We start from the raw sequence: 16,878 nt of genomic DNA on the forward strand, positions 1-16,878 counted from the left end.
AAGCCCTCCCAGTGCCCACGGGGGCCCCCTCCCTGCTGTGGCTGCCTGCGGATGTCCTGTCCTTCCCCAGAAATCTGGCAGGCCAGCAGACACATGCCCTCCGGCTACAGAACAATGAGGCAGGTGAGACGTGTAAGAAAAGTGCTTCCTTCGGGCGCCTGGGTGGCTCAGTTGGTTAAGCTACTGCCTTCGGCTCGGGTCATGATCCTGGAGTCCCGGGATCGACTCCCGCATCGGGCTCCCTGCTCAGCAGGGAGTTTGCTTTTCCCTCTGACCCTCCTCCCTCTCCTGCTCTTTGTCTCTCATTCTCTCTCTCTCAAATAAATAAATAAAATCTTTAAAAAAAAAAAGAAAAGTGCTTCCTTCTTCCTGCAGACCTGGTTCTTCTGTCAGGCCACGTTCGGGAGAATTCGCAGAGCCCCTGGGCGCCAGCCCGGTCCCCACCTGGAGGGAAGCTGGCTCAGCAGTCTGGGGACCGGAGTTTAGGGGGCTGGGGTGACAGGCACGGCTCAGGAGCTTCCACAGCTCCTTCCAGTTTGCAGGGGAGTGCTGACCTTCATAAAATGAGGAACCTGCTCATTAGAGCAGATCTGCAGGGACTGAGCCCGAGGCGCCTCAGTCACTTAGGAGCGAAAGTAGTTCTCCACACACTAGTGTTTGCGGGAAATCCGAGGGGAGCCTGGTGTTGGGGGTGCATGTGGGGAGAAGTGTGGGCCCTGCTGGGAGCCCCGCCCCCCCTTTCCAGTTTAATAGCTCCTTCGACTTTCCCATTCAAAATCAAACCACCCAAATCTCCCTAGGCCAGCAGCAGCCCCCCACTCCCACTCCTAGGCCAACCCACTCAGGTGTACTTCACCTCCCAGTTCCCCCAACTCACTGCAGCCTGGTTTCCACTGGCCAGAGTCGCCTGCAACCTCCTGGGGCTCCGTTACTATCTGCGGGGACTTGAGGGACTCTTTCCCTCTTGAGACGCCCCCTGGGCTCCCACTGCGCCGCCCAGCATCACCTCCTGGCCAGGTTAGACCTCCTGCGGGCTCCCTCCTCTCTCCAGCTGTGTGGCCCTCAGTCAGCCTCTTGTGGTGTTGGGTTCCTCAGCAGGGTCCCAGCTCTCGCCCTGGCAGCATCCTCCGTTCCCCGCCCCCCACTGGTCCCAGAGTGTTATTTCCAGCCTGGAGCTGTTCTCTGAACCCCTGGTGGCTTAGCCAGCTGCCTCCCTGGCTGTTTTAAAGGCGCTTCAAAGCCACATTTTCAAAATGAAATTGCCACGCCTCCTCCCCAGTCCTGGTAAGTGTGGTAAGTGTGATCCAGGCCAAACACCTGGGCCTTACCCTTGACCCTTCCCTATCCCCCACCCCATCCCAGTGCACCCACCTTTCTCCCCACTGCCACTGCCCAGGCCACCCTTACCCTCACCCGGACTACACCTTCCAGTGGGCGGCCTGGCCTCCAGTTTTGCCCCACTTCCCAGCCTTTTGCCCTTTTAAAAGTGCCCGCCTACCGTGTTAACATAGAGACACAGAAGCGAACAAGGAGGATAGAAGATCGATATAGAAAAATTAGCCACATTTCTATACACTTGTAGTGAACAATCCAAAAATAAAATTAGAACAGTTCCGTTTACAGTAGCATCAAAAAGAGTAAAATACTTAGGAATACATTTAACAGAAGTGCAAAACTTGGGGCGCCTGGGTGGCTCAGTTGGTTAAGCATCTGACTCTCGATTTTGACTCAGGTCATGATCTCAGGGTTGTGAGATTAAGCCCCAAGATCTCAGGGTTGTGAGATTCTCTCCCTGTGCCCCTCCCCCTAATTGTGCTCTCTCTCTCTATATATAAATAAATCATAAAAAAAAAGGGGGTGCCTGAGTGGCTCAGTTGGTTAAGCATCTGCCTTCAGCTTAGGGTATGATCTCAGGGTCCTGGGATTGAACACCACATTGGACTCCCTGCTCAGTGGGGAATCTGCTTCTTTCTCTCCCTCTACTCATCACCCCGCCCCCCCGCCCCCGTTCGTGCTCTCTCTCAAATAAATAAAACCTTTAAATAAAAATAAAGTAAAAAGAAGTGCAAAAGTTATACTCCGAAAACTGAAACATTGAAAGAAATTAAAGGAGATCCAAATACATGGAAAGCCATCCCATACTCATGGATCAGAAGACAATATTGTTAAAACCATAACACTCCCAAATTAATCTACAAATTGGGTGCAATTCCTACCAAAATCAAGCCTGGCTTCTTTGCAAAAAATTCACAAGCTGATCCTGAAATTCATTTGCAAATACAAAGGCTCCAGAATAGCCAAAACCATCTTTTTTTTTTTTTTTCTTAGAGAGAAGGGGCAAGGGGTAGAGGGAGAGGGAGAGTCTTCTGCAGACTCTGTGCTGAGTGTGGAGCCCAACGTGGGGCTTGATCTCATGATCCTGAGATCATGACCTGAGCTGAAATCAAGAGTTGGACCCTTAACCGACTGAGCCACCCAGGTGCCCCTCAATTTCAAAACTTACTACAAAGCTGTAGTAATCAAGAGAGTGTGTGGTACTGACGTTAAGTATAGATGTATATAAATCAATGAAATAGAAGGGAAGTCCAAGAATAGACCCACACATTCATGGTCAATTGATAGATGACAAGGGTGCCAAAACAATTCAATGGGGAAAGAACCATCTTTTTATTCAACCAGTGGTGCAGGGGCAACTGGACATCCACATGCAAAAAGTAAATGTGTAGCCCTACCTCACACCATATACTAAAATTACCTCAAAATGGGTCATCCACCTAAAACCATAAAATTCTTAGAAGGAAATGGGTAAGTTTTCATTACCTTGTATTTCGGCAAGGTTTCTTAGATATGAGACCAAAGCCTAAGCAACAAAAGAAGAAAATAAATAAACTGGACTTGATCACAATTAAAGCTTATGTGCTTCAAGGACACATCAGTAAAGTGAAAAGACAGCCCAATCGCTTGCAAATCATGTATCTGATAAGGGTCTCAACTCTAGAATATGTGAAGATCTCTTACAACTCAATAAAAAGATAACCCATTTTAAAAATGGCAACAGATCTGAATAGGGATTTCACTTAGCATCATATTTTCAGGGTTCATCCATGTTGTAACATGTATGAGAATTTCATTCCTTTTTAAGGCTGAATAATACCTCATTGTATGCATAGACCACATTTTGTTTGTTCACCCATCCCCTGATGGACACTTAGATTGCTCCCACTTTTTGGTGTGAAGAATGCTGCTGTGAACATCTGTCCACATCTCTGCTCTCAGAAGTGGAATTGCTGGATCATGTGATAGTTTTGTGTTTAATTTTTTTGAGGAACAGCCATACCATTTTCTACAGCAGCTGTACCATTTTACATCCCCACCAGCAGTTAGTGCACAGGGTTCCAATTTCTCCACAAGGGTGCTTGTTACTATTTTTTTTTTTTATCATAGCCATCTTTTTTTTTTTTTTTAAGATTGATTGATTGATTGATTTGACAGGGAACACAATCAGGGGGAGTAGGAAAGGGAGAAGCAGGCCTCCCGCTGAGCAGGGAGCCCGAAAAGGGGCTTGATCCCAGGACCCCGGGATCATGACCCGAGCCAAAGGCAGACAGTCAATGACCGAGCCACCCAGGCGCCCCTATCATAGCCATTGCCATAGGCTGTGATTTGGTATCTTACTGTGGTCTTGACTTGGATTTCCCTAATGACCAGTAGGTCATCTCATGATCCTGAGATCATGACCTGAGCTGAAATCAACATCTTTTTGCATGCTCATTGGCCATCTGTATGTCTTCTTCAGAGAAATAAATATTCAAAGACTTGGCCCATTTTTAGTTTAATCTGGTTTTAATTATGGCAAAATATACATAACATAAAATTTACAATCTTGGGGCGCCTGGGTGGCTCAGTCGGTTAAGCGGCTGCCTTCGGCTCAGGTCATGATCCCAAGGTCCTGGGATCGAGCCCCGCATCGGGCTCCCTGCTCAGCGGGAAGCCTGCTTCTCCCTCTCCCACTCCCCCTACTTGTGTTCCCTCTCTCCTGTCTCTCTCTCTGTCAGATAAATAAATAAAATCTTTAAAAAAAAAAATTACAATCTTAACCATTTTTAAGTGTAGAGTTCAGTACATTTGCATTGTTGTACAGCCAATCTCTAGAACTTTCCATCTTGCAAAACTGATACTCTACACCCATTAATCAACAACTCCCCATTTTCCCCCACCCCCCAACCCCTGGAAACCACCATTCTACTTCCTGGCTCCATGAATTTGACATCTCTAGGTACATTGTATAAATAGAATGCTATAGTATTTGTCTTTTTGTGACTGGCATATTTCACTCAGCATGATGTCCTCAAGGTTCCCTTTGCCCATTTTTGAACTGTTATTGTTGTTGTTGAGTTGTAGAAGTTCTTTATATATAGTGGATATTAATCCCTTATTAGATATATGATTTGCAAATATTTTCCCCCACTCTGTGGGTTGCCACTCATTCCTGATAGTTTCTTTGATGCACAGAAGTTTTAAATTGTGATGAAGTCCAATTTATTTTTTTTTTCTCGCATTGCCTGTGTTTTTGACATCATGAAGAAGAAAGCACTGCCAAATCCACTGTCATGAAGCTTCTCCTCTGTTTTCCTCTAAGAGTTTTATAATTTCAGCTCCTAGGTTAGGTTTTTTATTTATTTTCAGTTAATTTTTGTATTTAGTATGAGACAAGGGTCCAACTTCATTCTTTTGCATGTGGAGATCCACTTTTCCATCTTCCTTGGAAGGAAGGAAAGGACTGTCCTTTCCCTACCAGATGGTCTTGGCATCTGAATAGGCAGCCAGCAAGCACAAGAAAAGATACTCAACATCATTACTCATCAGGGAAATGTAAGTCAAAATTAGTGGGATACTGATTCATCCCCACTGGTGTGGCTAAAAAAAAAAAGACTTAATAACAACTGGTTGGTGAGGATGTGGAGCAGTTGAACCCTCACACACCACTGACAGACATGTAAAATGATGCTTTGGAAAAATCTGGCAGTTTCTCAAAAGATTAAGCATAGTCACCATGTGACCCAGCAATTCCACTCCTAGGTACGAAGTCAAGAAATGAAAACAGATGTCCACACAAACACTTGTATATAGATGTCCATAGCAGCATCATCCCTAAGAGCCAAATAGTGGAAATCACCCAAATGTCCATCACTGATGAGTGCATAAATAAAAGTGGTCTACTCAAACAAAGGACATAAAAAGGAATGAAGGACTGACACCTGCTACAAAATGGATGGACCTTGATGGCATTTTGTGGCATATATAAGCAAAAATAAGCCAGATGCAAAAGGCCACCTGCTGTATGATTCCATTTATATAATATGTCTACAATAGGCAAGTCTATAGAGACAGAAAGTAGTTTAGTGGTTGCCAGGGGGTGGGGGGTCGTGAGCACAAGGTGTCTTTCTGGAAGTGATGAAAATGCCCTAAATTTGTGGTGACAGTTGTACGTACAACTCTACAAAAATACTAAAAACCATTAAATGTACACTTTAAATGGGTGAATTGTATGTGAATTCTATCTCACAAAAGCTATTAAAAAAATACAGTGATCCAAGCTGAGAGGTGTCTGGCAACACAGAGCCTGGGCCCTCAACCCTGGCTAGGTCAAGGAGAGCTTCAGGGAGGAAGTATCATCCTGTGTAGGATGAATTACCTCGATGAAGCGGGTGGTGGACAGGTGTTCAGGCAGGGGGAACAGCATGTGCTAAGGCCAGTGATGAGAGAGAGCTTGGCAAATTTGGACAAATCCAGCAGAGGTGGAACCATGAGTGGGAAGTGGGGAGCAAAGAGATGAGACTAGAGAAGCAGGCATGGCTGTGTCAGGAGGCCCTCTGCTAGAGCTTGGACTTGTCCCTGAAGACAGTAGGAAGGCCCTGGAAGCTTTAACAGGGAAGTAATATGGTCAGATGGCACTGTGATCGGCACACTGGTAACTATAACACAAAGGAGAGACATGAGGGACATGTTTTGGCTGCCTTTCATCTCTTCTTCTCTATACCAGATCCAGCCTCTGATTTCTCAGGATTCTGGTTTGGGTAAGGCTAACCTCACATTCCTGGTTCTGGACTTGAGCCCTGATTGGTTTATTTTTATTATTTTTTTTGATAGAGAGAACACATGAGCGGGGGTGGGGGTGTAGGGAGGAGGGGCAGAGGGAGAGGGAGAGAATCACAAGCAGACTCCATGCTGAGCACAAAGCCCAACGTGGGGCTGATCTCACGACCCTGAGATCATGACCTGAGCTGAAATCAAGAGTCAGATGCTCAACCGACTGACCCACTCAGGGTGTCCATAGCCCTGGTTGGTTTGAACTGATGAGCACATCCCTTATCTCCCTGCACCCCGGCATTGATTGGCTCAAGAACAGATACATGACCCCCTTCAGGTCATCTGGGCCAATGAGACACCATCTTGGAGTTTTGGTTGGCAGGGTGGGGAGGAATTGGCTCACTTTCAACAAGATGTGAACAACTGGGAAGCCCTAAGCTGCTGCCTGTAGCCAAGTTGGAGAGCCTTGCTCAGAATGGCCCCCAACACTGAGGAAGCAGAGCCAGAAATGGAGAGAGGAAATCCTGAAGCCTGGATCAAGCCTTGCCTGAAAGCAGATACTGCTGGACTCTGAGTTACATGAGTCAATAAAGTTCTCTGTCGCTTTTGTCATGTTTTTTGTTATGACAAAGCGCTTGAAGGGATGCACAAAGCACAGGGGGCCCTGAGGGGCCTTTGCAGTCTCCCTGGAAGGTCCCAGAGGACTGCCCACAAAATGCAGGGGCAGAATTCTGAAAGATGAGAAAGAGGTAATTAGCAAAGTAAGTGGAAGGGCTGTCGTCAAGAGGAAGGGGTGATTTATATGGTGTCTTTCCTGAGAATCTGCTGATGACATTCATTCATCATCAATGCCCGGAGGCAGGCATCCAGGTGGGATTTCAGTAGCCTGTCAGAGGCGGGCCCTGACCCCAAATCCACACTGAGCACAAGAAGGGCCCTGAACCCGCACTGCCACTGAATTAGCTCATCCTCCCGCCTTGCTCCGCAGACGATCCATCCAAGGTGGGGCCCCAGGGGGCAACAGACATGCTGGACCTGGAGCCCAGGTGTGCTGTCTCCTGGGTTGAGTCCTTTCCACTACCGCTCTGGGGTTTGACTGGAAGCAACAAACCTTCCAGGCTGAGCCTGGGAAAAGCTGATTTTGCTGTTCTTGAGAAAAAGTTCATTTACCCCATTTGGAATTCAGGCAGACTCTTTTTGCCCTCCCTGCCCCCCTTACCTGTGGGCCCCTGGCTGCGACTCCGGCCTTTTCACAGTCAAGGCCTTCATAAAATCCGTCAGTGGGTGGCCTCATGGATCTTCAACCATGTTTTACCTCCATGTAATGAGTCTCTCCAGGCCCCTATGAACTACTACTCTTAACACGGATCATCCAGAGGCTCCAGTGCCAGGGTCATTCAGACAGAATTATTAACAAGGCTGTATTTACTTCTCCGGAGGGGCTTGCTGAGTAACGAGGCCGTGCAGCAAAATGGGAGAATCCAGGGCCACTCAGGCGGTAAAGGGTCTCCTTAATGTAGGGTTTCCCCACCCATGGCCCATGCTAGCTCCCAGAGCCTTCCAGGCTCAGGGTCAAACCCTGTCCTCAGAGCCAAGGTGGAGACAAACAAGAAAGTGGGGGGGTGCGGCTTGGCTACCCCCAAGCCATCAGCCCATGGAGAAGGAGCCAAAGTTGCACCTGCTCTTCCCTCAGTGTGTTCTTCTCAGTCTCTCCCCGGCCCCACCGAGGGCCACTGAGGCTCCCCTTGGCATTGGCAGGTTTCTTTCAAGCCAGGAAGCCGGGCCGAGAACTGCAAGGAGCAGAAGTGGCTGGGGTGGGAAGCCCCAGGGAGATGGGGGCTGAGTCCAGGAAAGATGCTTCTGGAACTTCCCCTCCCAACTCAGCCCTGTGCCCCCACCTACCAGTGGAACTTTCCCTACGTCCTCATTTACAACATTCCCAGAAACCACATGAAGACTTGGTCTGAGCCCCTACAGTGGGCTGGTCTTGGGAGGCAGGAATCCTGCACTGGGCCTGGACTTCCCTGGGCTGGGGAGAGTGGGGTGCCCACTGTCAGCATGTCTGAATGTTAATGACGCCCCAAGACCACTGAGAATGAAGGCTCTATAGATCCACTGTAAATGATTGCTGCCTACCGTTTGCCGGACCCCAGGAAGCGGGGGTGTTGGGCTCCTTCGGCAAAACATCGGGAGATGAGCAGGAGCAGTGCCCACCCCGAGCTCCCCCAGAGCCATTTGGAGGAAGGGGCTGTGGGGAGCTCACTCATCCATGCAGCAGTGAGTCCTTGGTAGCCCGAATCATGCGGATCCCCTGCCTTCTGCCAGCCTCGGTGAGCTGTGCAACCCAGCAGGTCTCAGCAGAGCACACATCTCTTTGTACGCAGGTTCCAGGATGTTTTTGTGCCACAGAGTGAGCTCCCAGGCTGGGGAGTCAGACAGGCCTGACTTGAATCCCTATGGCCAGTCTGCAGCTGTGTGACCCAGGCTCAGCTGCTCAACCTCTCTGGGCCTCGCTGCCTAATTCACAGGATCCTGTGAAGGCTTGGGGGCAGATGCATGGGAAGCACTTGGTGCATCGCCTAGGGTGCGGGGAAGGGGTGGCTACAGTTGCTACCCCAGGATCTTGCTCTTTACCAAGTTCAAGTCTGAAAGCAAGAAGGACTGCAAGAGAAGGAACATGTCCTGCTTCTATCCCAGTCAGTTCTGCCCCTTCAAGACTGGAGCCCAATTCAGAACTGTCAAAGCACTCAGCGTCCCAGCTGGAAGTCACCTTGAAGCCCCTCACTGTACAGACAGGGAAACTGAGGTCCAGAGGGTGGCAACAATTGTCTAGGTCTGCGCCAGAAGTTATTGGGCCTGGAACCCAGAACAGGGGCCTGGGCATTATTGGATTCTCTATGTGGCTGACCTCAAGGAGATGGATGGACTTAATGTCATGGCCAAAGAGGAGGAGAGGGGCTGAGGAGTCACCGCCCAGCCACTCATCAGTGTGGTCTGAGATTCCTCTCCGGGCTGGGCCCTGGGCAGGCAGCAGCGACGAGATGGATGTGGTCTGGCCTTCATGGGGCCCATGCGTTGGCTCAGAGATCAGGGATGTAAGGGGGCCAGGGCCCTGGGAGAGCTGGGCCAGATCCCAGAGGCCATTGGGGGCTCAGAAACCAACAGGCATCTCGCTGATGAGCTGGGGACAGGCCAGGTGGTGGGCAGCTCCCTGGCACCGAGGGTATTCATGGGCTCCTGGCCTGGGGCCTCCAGAAAAGCTGCTCCTCCTCCCCAGTCCTGCTCTGAGCTTGATCCTGGGGGACCTGCTGGCTCCCAGAGGCTCTACCACGCATCTGGCAGAAGCCACAGGACACAGCATCCTCCGCTCTCCCATCTGTAAGATGGGCACACTGGGCCCGCTGGTCTTCAAAGTCGTGGCTCCCAGCTTTGAGGATTCTCAAATTCTGTGGCTAGTGGTATTTAGGGGGTCAGTCCAGCTCCCCTTTCCTGAGGGCAGGCCTCTGGAGCCATAACTATGGGCCCTGACCCTGGTTGGCTGGGGCTGATTGGACCGGGGCAAACACCTGACTCACGTGGGCCAATCAGATCCTCTCCCAGAACTGGGCTTTGTGACTCGTCAGTCAGTCTGGTGGGCAGGTGCTGGAGGGCAGGGAAGACCCAGGCAGGGGCAGGAGGCCCTGGGGAAGCCGTCTGCAGACAAACTGCCTGGGCATTTACTGGATCCGCCCCCAGCCCCAACATTCAGTCCCCATTCTTCTGGGAAAAGTGCTCAGTTTACCTTGGGGGGAGACTCCCCTTCCCCCACTGGAGGAGTTTCCCACCCCATGGCCAGTGTGGTCCCAAGACCCCGGCACGGCCCACAGACTCTCCCAGGACCGAATTTTGAACGCAGGGCTACAGAATGGAAGCGGCAGGAGCTGCTGGTCGCCTGGAGACCCCCGTTTCCTTGGTTTTGCCTCTACATCCCGCATCCTGGAGACTCGTGGGTCCCGCTCCTCCTCAGCTTACTCTCCAGCTGCCCCCCAGTGCCCCGAGCGTTCCGGTACGTACACGCGTTGCTGGCTGTGCCCTCACGAGCAGCTTTGGTCTCTATTGCGGGCAACCCTGGAGCCGGGAGGCTCCCTCCCAGGGGTGTCTCTATCCGCGGGTGCCCTGGCTTGTCTCCTGTCCTCATAAATTGCTCCACGCTGGGACAGCAGGAGGCGTGTGGGAAGGGCCTCACTCGAGACCCTCCCTGAAGGCTTCAGTGCTTGGAAGGTGAGGTTCAGAGAAGGTACCTGTCCCCAAGCTCGCCGGCAGAGCCTTCGAGGACCCCAGCAGTCTGCCTGTCAATGGTTGCCCTGCAGCAGGATGGCCATGCACCCCAGGAGGGAAGGGACTCCCCTCTCAGTTCCAGGGAACCGGAGATAAAGGCCCGAGGAGGGAGGGCTTTATCCCCAGGCCAGCTGGGCTTTGCACCTGTTCCTCATTCACAAATGTGCTCGCTCAGCTCTTCCATGCTCCTGTGACCCGAGGAACCTGCTTCAACTCCACAGACAGCCCCGGGAGGCAGCAGGCTCCCCGCAAGGCACCGCAGTCCCCACTTACAAATGAGGAAGCTGAGGCTCAGAAAGACCACGTGCCTGGCCCCAGATCCCACAGACAGGACCGGCACTCAGACTGTTGGTTTAGGGTCCTTCCCACAGATGGCTTCATTAAGTGATTGCATTTTCCTTTGTCAATAACAATGTTAATATTGTTAAAATACAATATTATTATTCACCAATAATAGTAGCCAATCTATACTGAGTGGTCCGAAGTATTTTACACACATCACCTCACTTGATTCTTATAACAACCAATGTGGGGAGGTGCCATCTTTATTGTGCCCATTTTCCAGATATGAAAACTGAGACTTAAGGAGTTTAAGTAAGTCACCTAAGGCCACACAACCAGTAAGTGCAGTTTCGGCTTCAGGGCTGTGTTAACCACTGTCCCGCCTGCTTCCCTCAACAGGGGGGAAGTGACTGGCCACTTCCACAGGTCCCTAAATCACAAGGCTGGCCAGAGGGCCCAGTGAGGGTGGGCCGTGGTGGGCAGCTCTGACATGGGCGGACGGCCAGCGCCTGGTCCTCTCCATGCACCATTTGCCCTGAGTGGGTAGTCATTTACTCAGGCGGGCAAGATGGGTGGGAAAGACTAGAGAATTCTCCCTGGGAGAACACGGGCAGGCACGCTGCCCAGGCTGATCCTTCCCCTGCCCCGTGACTGGGACCCACAGCACGAAGGTTCACAGCACTCTCTCCAGCCGCGCTTGCTTGCCTCCATTCCTCCCGACCCAGGGCTCCAGCAGCCACCACATGCACATGAAGCAGGTTGTGGGGACCGGGCGGATCAGCTTGGGGGCCCAGCGCGTGGTTATGGAGCTCCCACGGTGGGCCACGCACCTGAGGGTCATCTGAGGTGACGCTGGAGCTGGCCGCTGGGTGGGCTCTCTCCAGCAACGCCCACCCTGTGAACACACTGATGGAAGGCCGCCTGCTTCCCCTCCATCCCCTTAACCCTCATCAGGGTTCAGTGTTGCCCCACTTACCTTGAGGGAATGCTCTCCCCATCATTTCTCCCAGGGGGGTTGGACTCATAAAACAGGGGGTTCCTCATGGTTGTTTATTCCATAGGATACCAGTTCTTTAAATGCTAATGGGAGTTAAGGAAAAAAAAATTGCACCGGCCAAATAAGCGTGGAAAACGCTTAAATAAAATAGATTCCTTCCCTGCAGGACTTCCCAGAACCTTTATGATGCTCACATACGTCTTGACTTTGTGGACAGAGTGGTTCATAGTATAGCCTATTCCCCACAAGCATCATACACGGGAGCCCTCCTTCCCATGGGACGTATATACCAGAGACTGGTTTTTCACCAGGAGGCACTGAGTTACAAACATTTGACAATCTTTTTAATTTGGAGAAAAATATGATAAAAACTACTTAATTAAAATACCCAATGAGGGGCGCCTGGGTGGCTCAGTCGGTTAAGCGTCTGCCTTCGGCTCAGGTCATGATCCCAAGGTCCTGGGATCGAGCCCCTCATCGGGCTCCCTGCTCCGTGGGAGGCCTGCTTCTCCCTCTCCCACTCCCCCTGCTTGTGTTCCCTCTCTCACTGTGTCTCTCTCTGTCAAATAAATAAATAAAATCTTTTTTTTAAAGATTTTTTTTATTTATTCATGAGAGATAGAGAGAGAGGCAGAGGCAGAGGGAGAAGCAGGCTCCCCGCGGAGCAGGGAGCCCGATGCGGGACTCGATCCCAGGACCCTGGGATCATGACCTGAGCTGAAGGCAGACGCTTAACTGACTGAGCCACCCAGGCGTCCCAAATAAATAAAATCTTAAAAAATAAGATAAAATAAAATACCCAGTGATGTGCATAGATTCTTTTCCCCTACAGTTGGGATCATCTTATAGGTTTTTGAAACTTTTCTGTGTTTTTTGTGCTGTAAACAGATCTATATCATGTGAATAGGTTTCCAGCTGAGCTATAATTTAATATTGTACAGGATTCCCTGGTACAACAGGCGAATCCCTCATTTGGGATATATAGACTACTTCCATTTTTTATTGTCATTATTATAAATGTTGCTGCAGTAACATCTTTGAGGCTTAACATTTGTATAGATCTCTAATTGTTGGCTTAGGATAATTTCCTAGAAGTGGAAGTGCTGAGTCAGAGAATACAGATATTTACTGCCAAACTGTTCTTTAGAAAGGATGTACCAACTTGCACCCTGCATGGCAATGTCTGGATGCCCGTTTTCTTGCTCCTTTGCCAACACTGGGTATGATTATTAACTTTTTTTCTTTTTCCAGTTAGTCTTCTTTGATGGCTTATAAGGGACAGCTTTCCTGTGGACTGACTACTTGCATTTACTCTTGTGTTGCCTGATCGGGTTCTTTCCCCAACTTTGTAGTGAGAGCTCATCTTTGGGGCACCTGGGTGGCTCAGTTGGTGAAGCATCTGCCTTTGGCTCAGGTCATGCATTGGGCTCCCTGCTCAGCGGGGAGTCTGCTTCTCCCTCTCCTCCTTCCCCACTCATGCTCACTCACTCTTTCTCTCAAATAAACAAATAAAATCTTAAAAAAAAAAAGATTGGCTTAGAAAGTTCTTAATAGGTTAAAGATATTAACTCTTTGTCCTGTGCTTGTGCAAAGCATTTTTGATCCTTATAACCCTGCCCCCCTCCCCCACATGAGACGATCAGATTAGCTTGTGAGATGGGAAGTGATCTGCCAAAAGCCACCCAGTGCATGAGGGGCAGGACCGACCAGGACTGGGGGGTGTCACACTCCATGCTGGGGGCTCAGTGGGACCCCTCCTCTTCCCCCGCCCCCCTCCACTGGGCCAGATTTCAACACCCCCACCCCCAGCAGCTGACTCTGCCCTGGGCATCCTCCGTTTATACCCCTGATTCCCCCCCGGCCTATGGAAAGGAAAGGACTTCCCCAGACACACCTCCTTATCATATAAAGTGCCGCAAACCCAAGGACCAGGTGCCTGTGGGTAGCTGCACCCCAGGGGGACCTGAGCTCACCTGGAGGAGCCAAGAAGGCTCCGCGGAGGATCTGATGTTTATGTGGAGACTTGAAGGGACATCCAACAGTGCTGCCCAACAGAAATATCACGTGAGCCACATGCGCAATTTAAAGTTTCTAGTAGACACTTAAAAGTTAAGATATTGAAACTTTCTATCCAAAACATTACCAGTTCAATAGGTCATCACATTTTTAAAAATATTAATGAGGTATTTTTCATTCTTTTTATTTTGTGCAAACCTTCAGAATCTCCTTTGGCCTGGCCACATTTCATGTGCTCAGTGGCCTTTGTGTGGGAGGGGTCCTTGTGCTGGACACTGCAGGTGTAGGAGGTCACTATCGTGGGAGGGGAAGGGAGACCAGCTCTGGAGGAGCAAGCCCCATGAGAGGGAGCAAGAGGTGAGTCAGGAGAGAAAATGGCTTTGAGAGAGGGCTGTAGCTGGATTCACCTGGCTGGGGGTGGGGGGACAGAGGAAAGTGTTCAGCCTTGAGGTCTATTCAGGGAGCGAAATCCAATGGACTAGTTGCAGAGGATGGATCTAGAGAGTAGGGTCCCTGGGGAGAGCAGGGGCGGCTAAGATGTTTCAGATTTCTGGCTAGAGCCAGAGTATAGGAGAAGCCATTTGCCCAAGGAGAGAAGATTCTTTTTGGGGGGATGGGGGCGTGATAAGTTATGTTTCTGGCCTGATGAATTTGAGGGACACCCAAATGGACACACCCCGCGGCGTACTGGATACGCACACAGGTGAAGACTTGGAAGAGACTGGGCTGGAGCTGTTGATCGGGCGGGGAAGGTACTGATGCCCAGGACGCAGTGGCGTAGGGAATATTTAATCCAGACTCTGCCTAACCACATGTACGTCATTTTTGTTCCCCAAGGGCTTTCTGGAAGAACTACTGAGCAAGCTTCTGGGGTCACTCTCCCAGGCGAGCTTATAAAACAAGACAAGGGACTCTCCGCTGACCAGAGGCTGGGTTAAGATGCCGATTCCCAGGCCACGCCCCCACCTCGTTCAGATCCACCCCTTCTGGATGGGGCCCGGGTATCCGGGTTATCAGGACGTTCTGGCAAGTGATTCAGGAAGGCACCTTTCCTGGGCTACCCGCAGATGAGCGAAATGACTTGATCAAATGTTTGTTTTATTCAAAAGTAATGTGCTTAGTTGTAGAAAACAGTCTGTACAAAATACAGATGAATTTCTGGAGTTAGTAGTGGTGACGGGTGCACAAACCCAGTGAATATCCTGAAACCACTGAACTGCACACTTTAGAACGGTGGATTTCATGTTATGTGAATTACATCCCACTTTTTTTTTAATGCAAGGAAAAATACAGATGAGGGCAGAAAATAAAATGACTTGCAATCCCACTGATACTGGTAACAAATGATGGAACACCCTAGAGGTAGAGGCTTCAGGCTGCTTTTCACAGGTGTATGCAGTTAATTCGATTACTTTATACACGCTGGTTTATAACCTCAGGGAGCCGCTCTTGACCCATCCCTGTCTCTGAGGGCTCAGTCCTCCATGCTCTCCTTGTCTACCCTCCCTCCTTAGTGACCTTATCCTGCCACATGGCTTTACATTCCATCTCTATCAGGATGACTCCCCAGCTGATCCCCGCAGCCTCCGTGTCCCTGAACTCCAGGCGCCGGCATCACCTGCTTCCTGGGCACATGATGGACATGCCATTCTAACAGTGGCTCGGGTCAAAATCCTTGGCATTGACCTTGACTCCCTTCTTTGTCCCACACCCCCATGCAGTCCATTAGGCTGTCCCGCGGTCTCTACTTTCAAACTATAACCTGAGTCTAAGCAGTTCTCTCCATGTCCTCGCCTGCCTCGCTGGACCCGGCCACCACCACCCTGGCTGACCATGCAGCGCCCTCCTGTGGGGCCTGATTCTGCCCATGCCTGCTGCGAATCAGGGCTGGGAACTGCAGCCAAGTGATCCAGTTAAATACCAACGGATGCTGAGTCTGACTTACCCCCCACCTCTCCCTCGTTCTCTAAGCCCCACCTTGCTGCGCCCCTGCAAGGCCACACGCGGGCCACTGGGCTCCAGGGCAGGGCCTGGGCACTGCTCCCCCTTCTCCAGGTCTGTCCCCACCACATTCCTTGACGAACCTGGCTGGCAAGTATATGCCCATCTGAAGGCTTCCTGGGGCAAGGCAGTGTAGGGAGGGGAATCGGGAATGGGCCATGTTTGGAGGCAGGAGGGGGCATCTGGGGGCTGAGAGGCACTCCTCAGTTCCTGTGTGTACCCCAGGCCCCTTGAGGTCTGAATGCTCTGCCAAAGTGGTGAGAAAAAGAAACCCTGCCCCCCCACCTCATCCTTGCCTCTTCCTCCCATGCTCTGTCCACCCCCAGGCCCCCAGCCCCTTCTTTCTCACCAGGGAGGTTAGCTGGAGTGACCACTGCAAGTCAGGTGCCTTCTAGGTGTTGGAGATACAACTACAAATAAGACAAGAACCCCGCCCTCAGGGAGCTCACACTACAGGGGAGGGGACACACAAGAAATAAACACAACCAATAAAGCAGACGGTTAGTCTGTGGTGGTTGCGAAGGAGAAAAGGATAAAGCTGCTTAGGAGACAGGAGGTCCCAACATACTGACATTGCAGATGGGCATGGCCAGGGAAGGCCATGTGGACTCTCTCTCTTGCCTCTCTCCATCCAGGTGGAGCCCTCGCCACTGGCCTCAGCCTCGACTCCCCCCAGGAGGACCCCTCCACAGGAAGGCCACCCCCCGCACGGAGGCCAGAGAAACAGAGAAAGCAGATCTGCCCCTGTCACCCCTCTGCTTAAAGCCCAGAGGCCCAGCTCCTTGGGGAGAGGGGCAGGCCGGTCCCCACTGGCCCTGGCCCTTCTCTCGGGTTTCAGATCTTAGCCCGCCTGCGGCCGCCCTGTACTCTGACTTCTCCCTCGGGTTCGGGCCTCCCCTCCTCCAGGTTTTCACCGCCTGGAACACGGTCCCAACCACCCCCCACCCTCGCCTGGGCTTGGAGGTCACCTTCCCCCCTCCCAGGCCGCGGAAGGTATCCCCCAGCAGACATGTGATATCCCGCCGCGCAGTGCCCACCCCCACCCCCCACCCCCGCCCCGGCCCCGTGAGGGCTGGGACCGCGCCCGTCCCATTCACCCGCGGGTCCCCAACGCCCAACAAATCCGCGTCGAATGAATGAGTTTCGCGGCGCAGAGGCTTGGCCTCATTCACGTC

General features: G+C 51.2%; 1 protein-coding gene across 1 annotated transcript in view; it reads left to right on the top strand.

Annotated features, from left to right (window-relative positions):
- GPR107 (G protein-coupled receptor 107) overlaps positions 1-14,567 on the top strand; it is a 90,749-nt gene extending 76,182 nt beyond the window's left edge. The window contains exon 19 of the transcript XR_002480385.1: positions 14,540-14,567. The gene's annotated coding sequence lies outside the window, so the exon portion shown is untranslated. The remainder of the gene's footprint in view (positions 1-14,539) is intronic.
- Positions 14,568-16,878: the final 2,311 nt, after the last annotated feature.

This window comes from Neomonachus schauinslandi, chromosome 13, assembly GCF_002201575.2.
Source record: "Neomonachus schauinslandi chromosome 13, ASM220157v2, whole genome shotgun sequence".
NCBI lineage: Eukaryota > Metazoa > Chordata > Mammalia > Carnivora > Phocidae > Neomonachus > Neomonachus schauinslandi.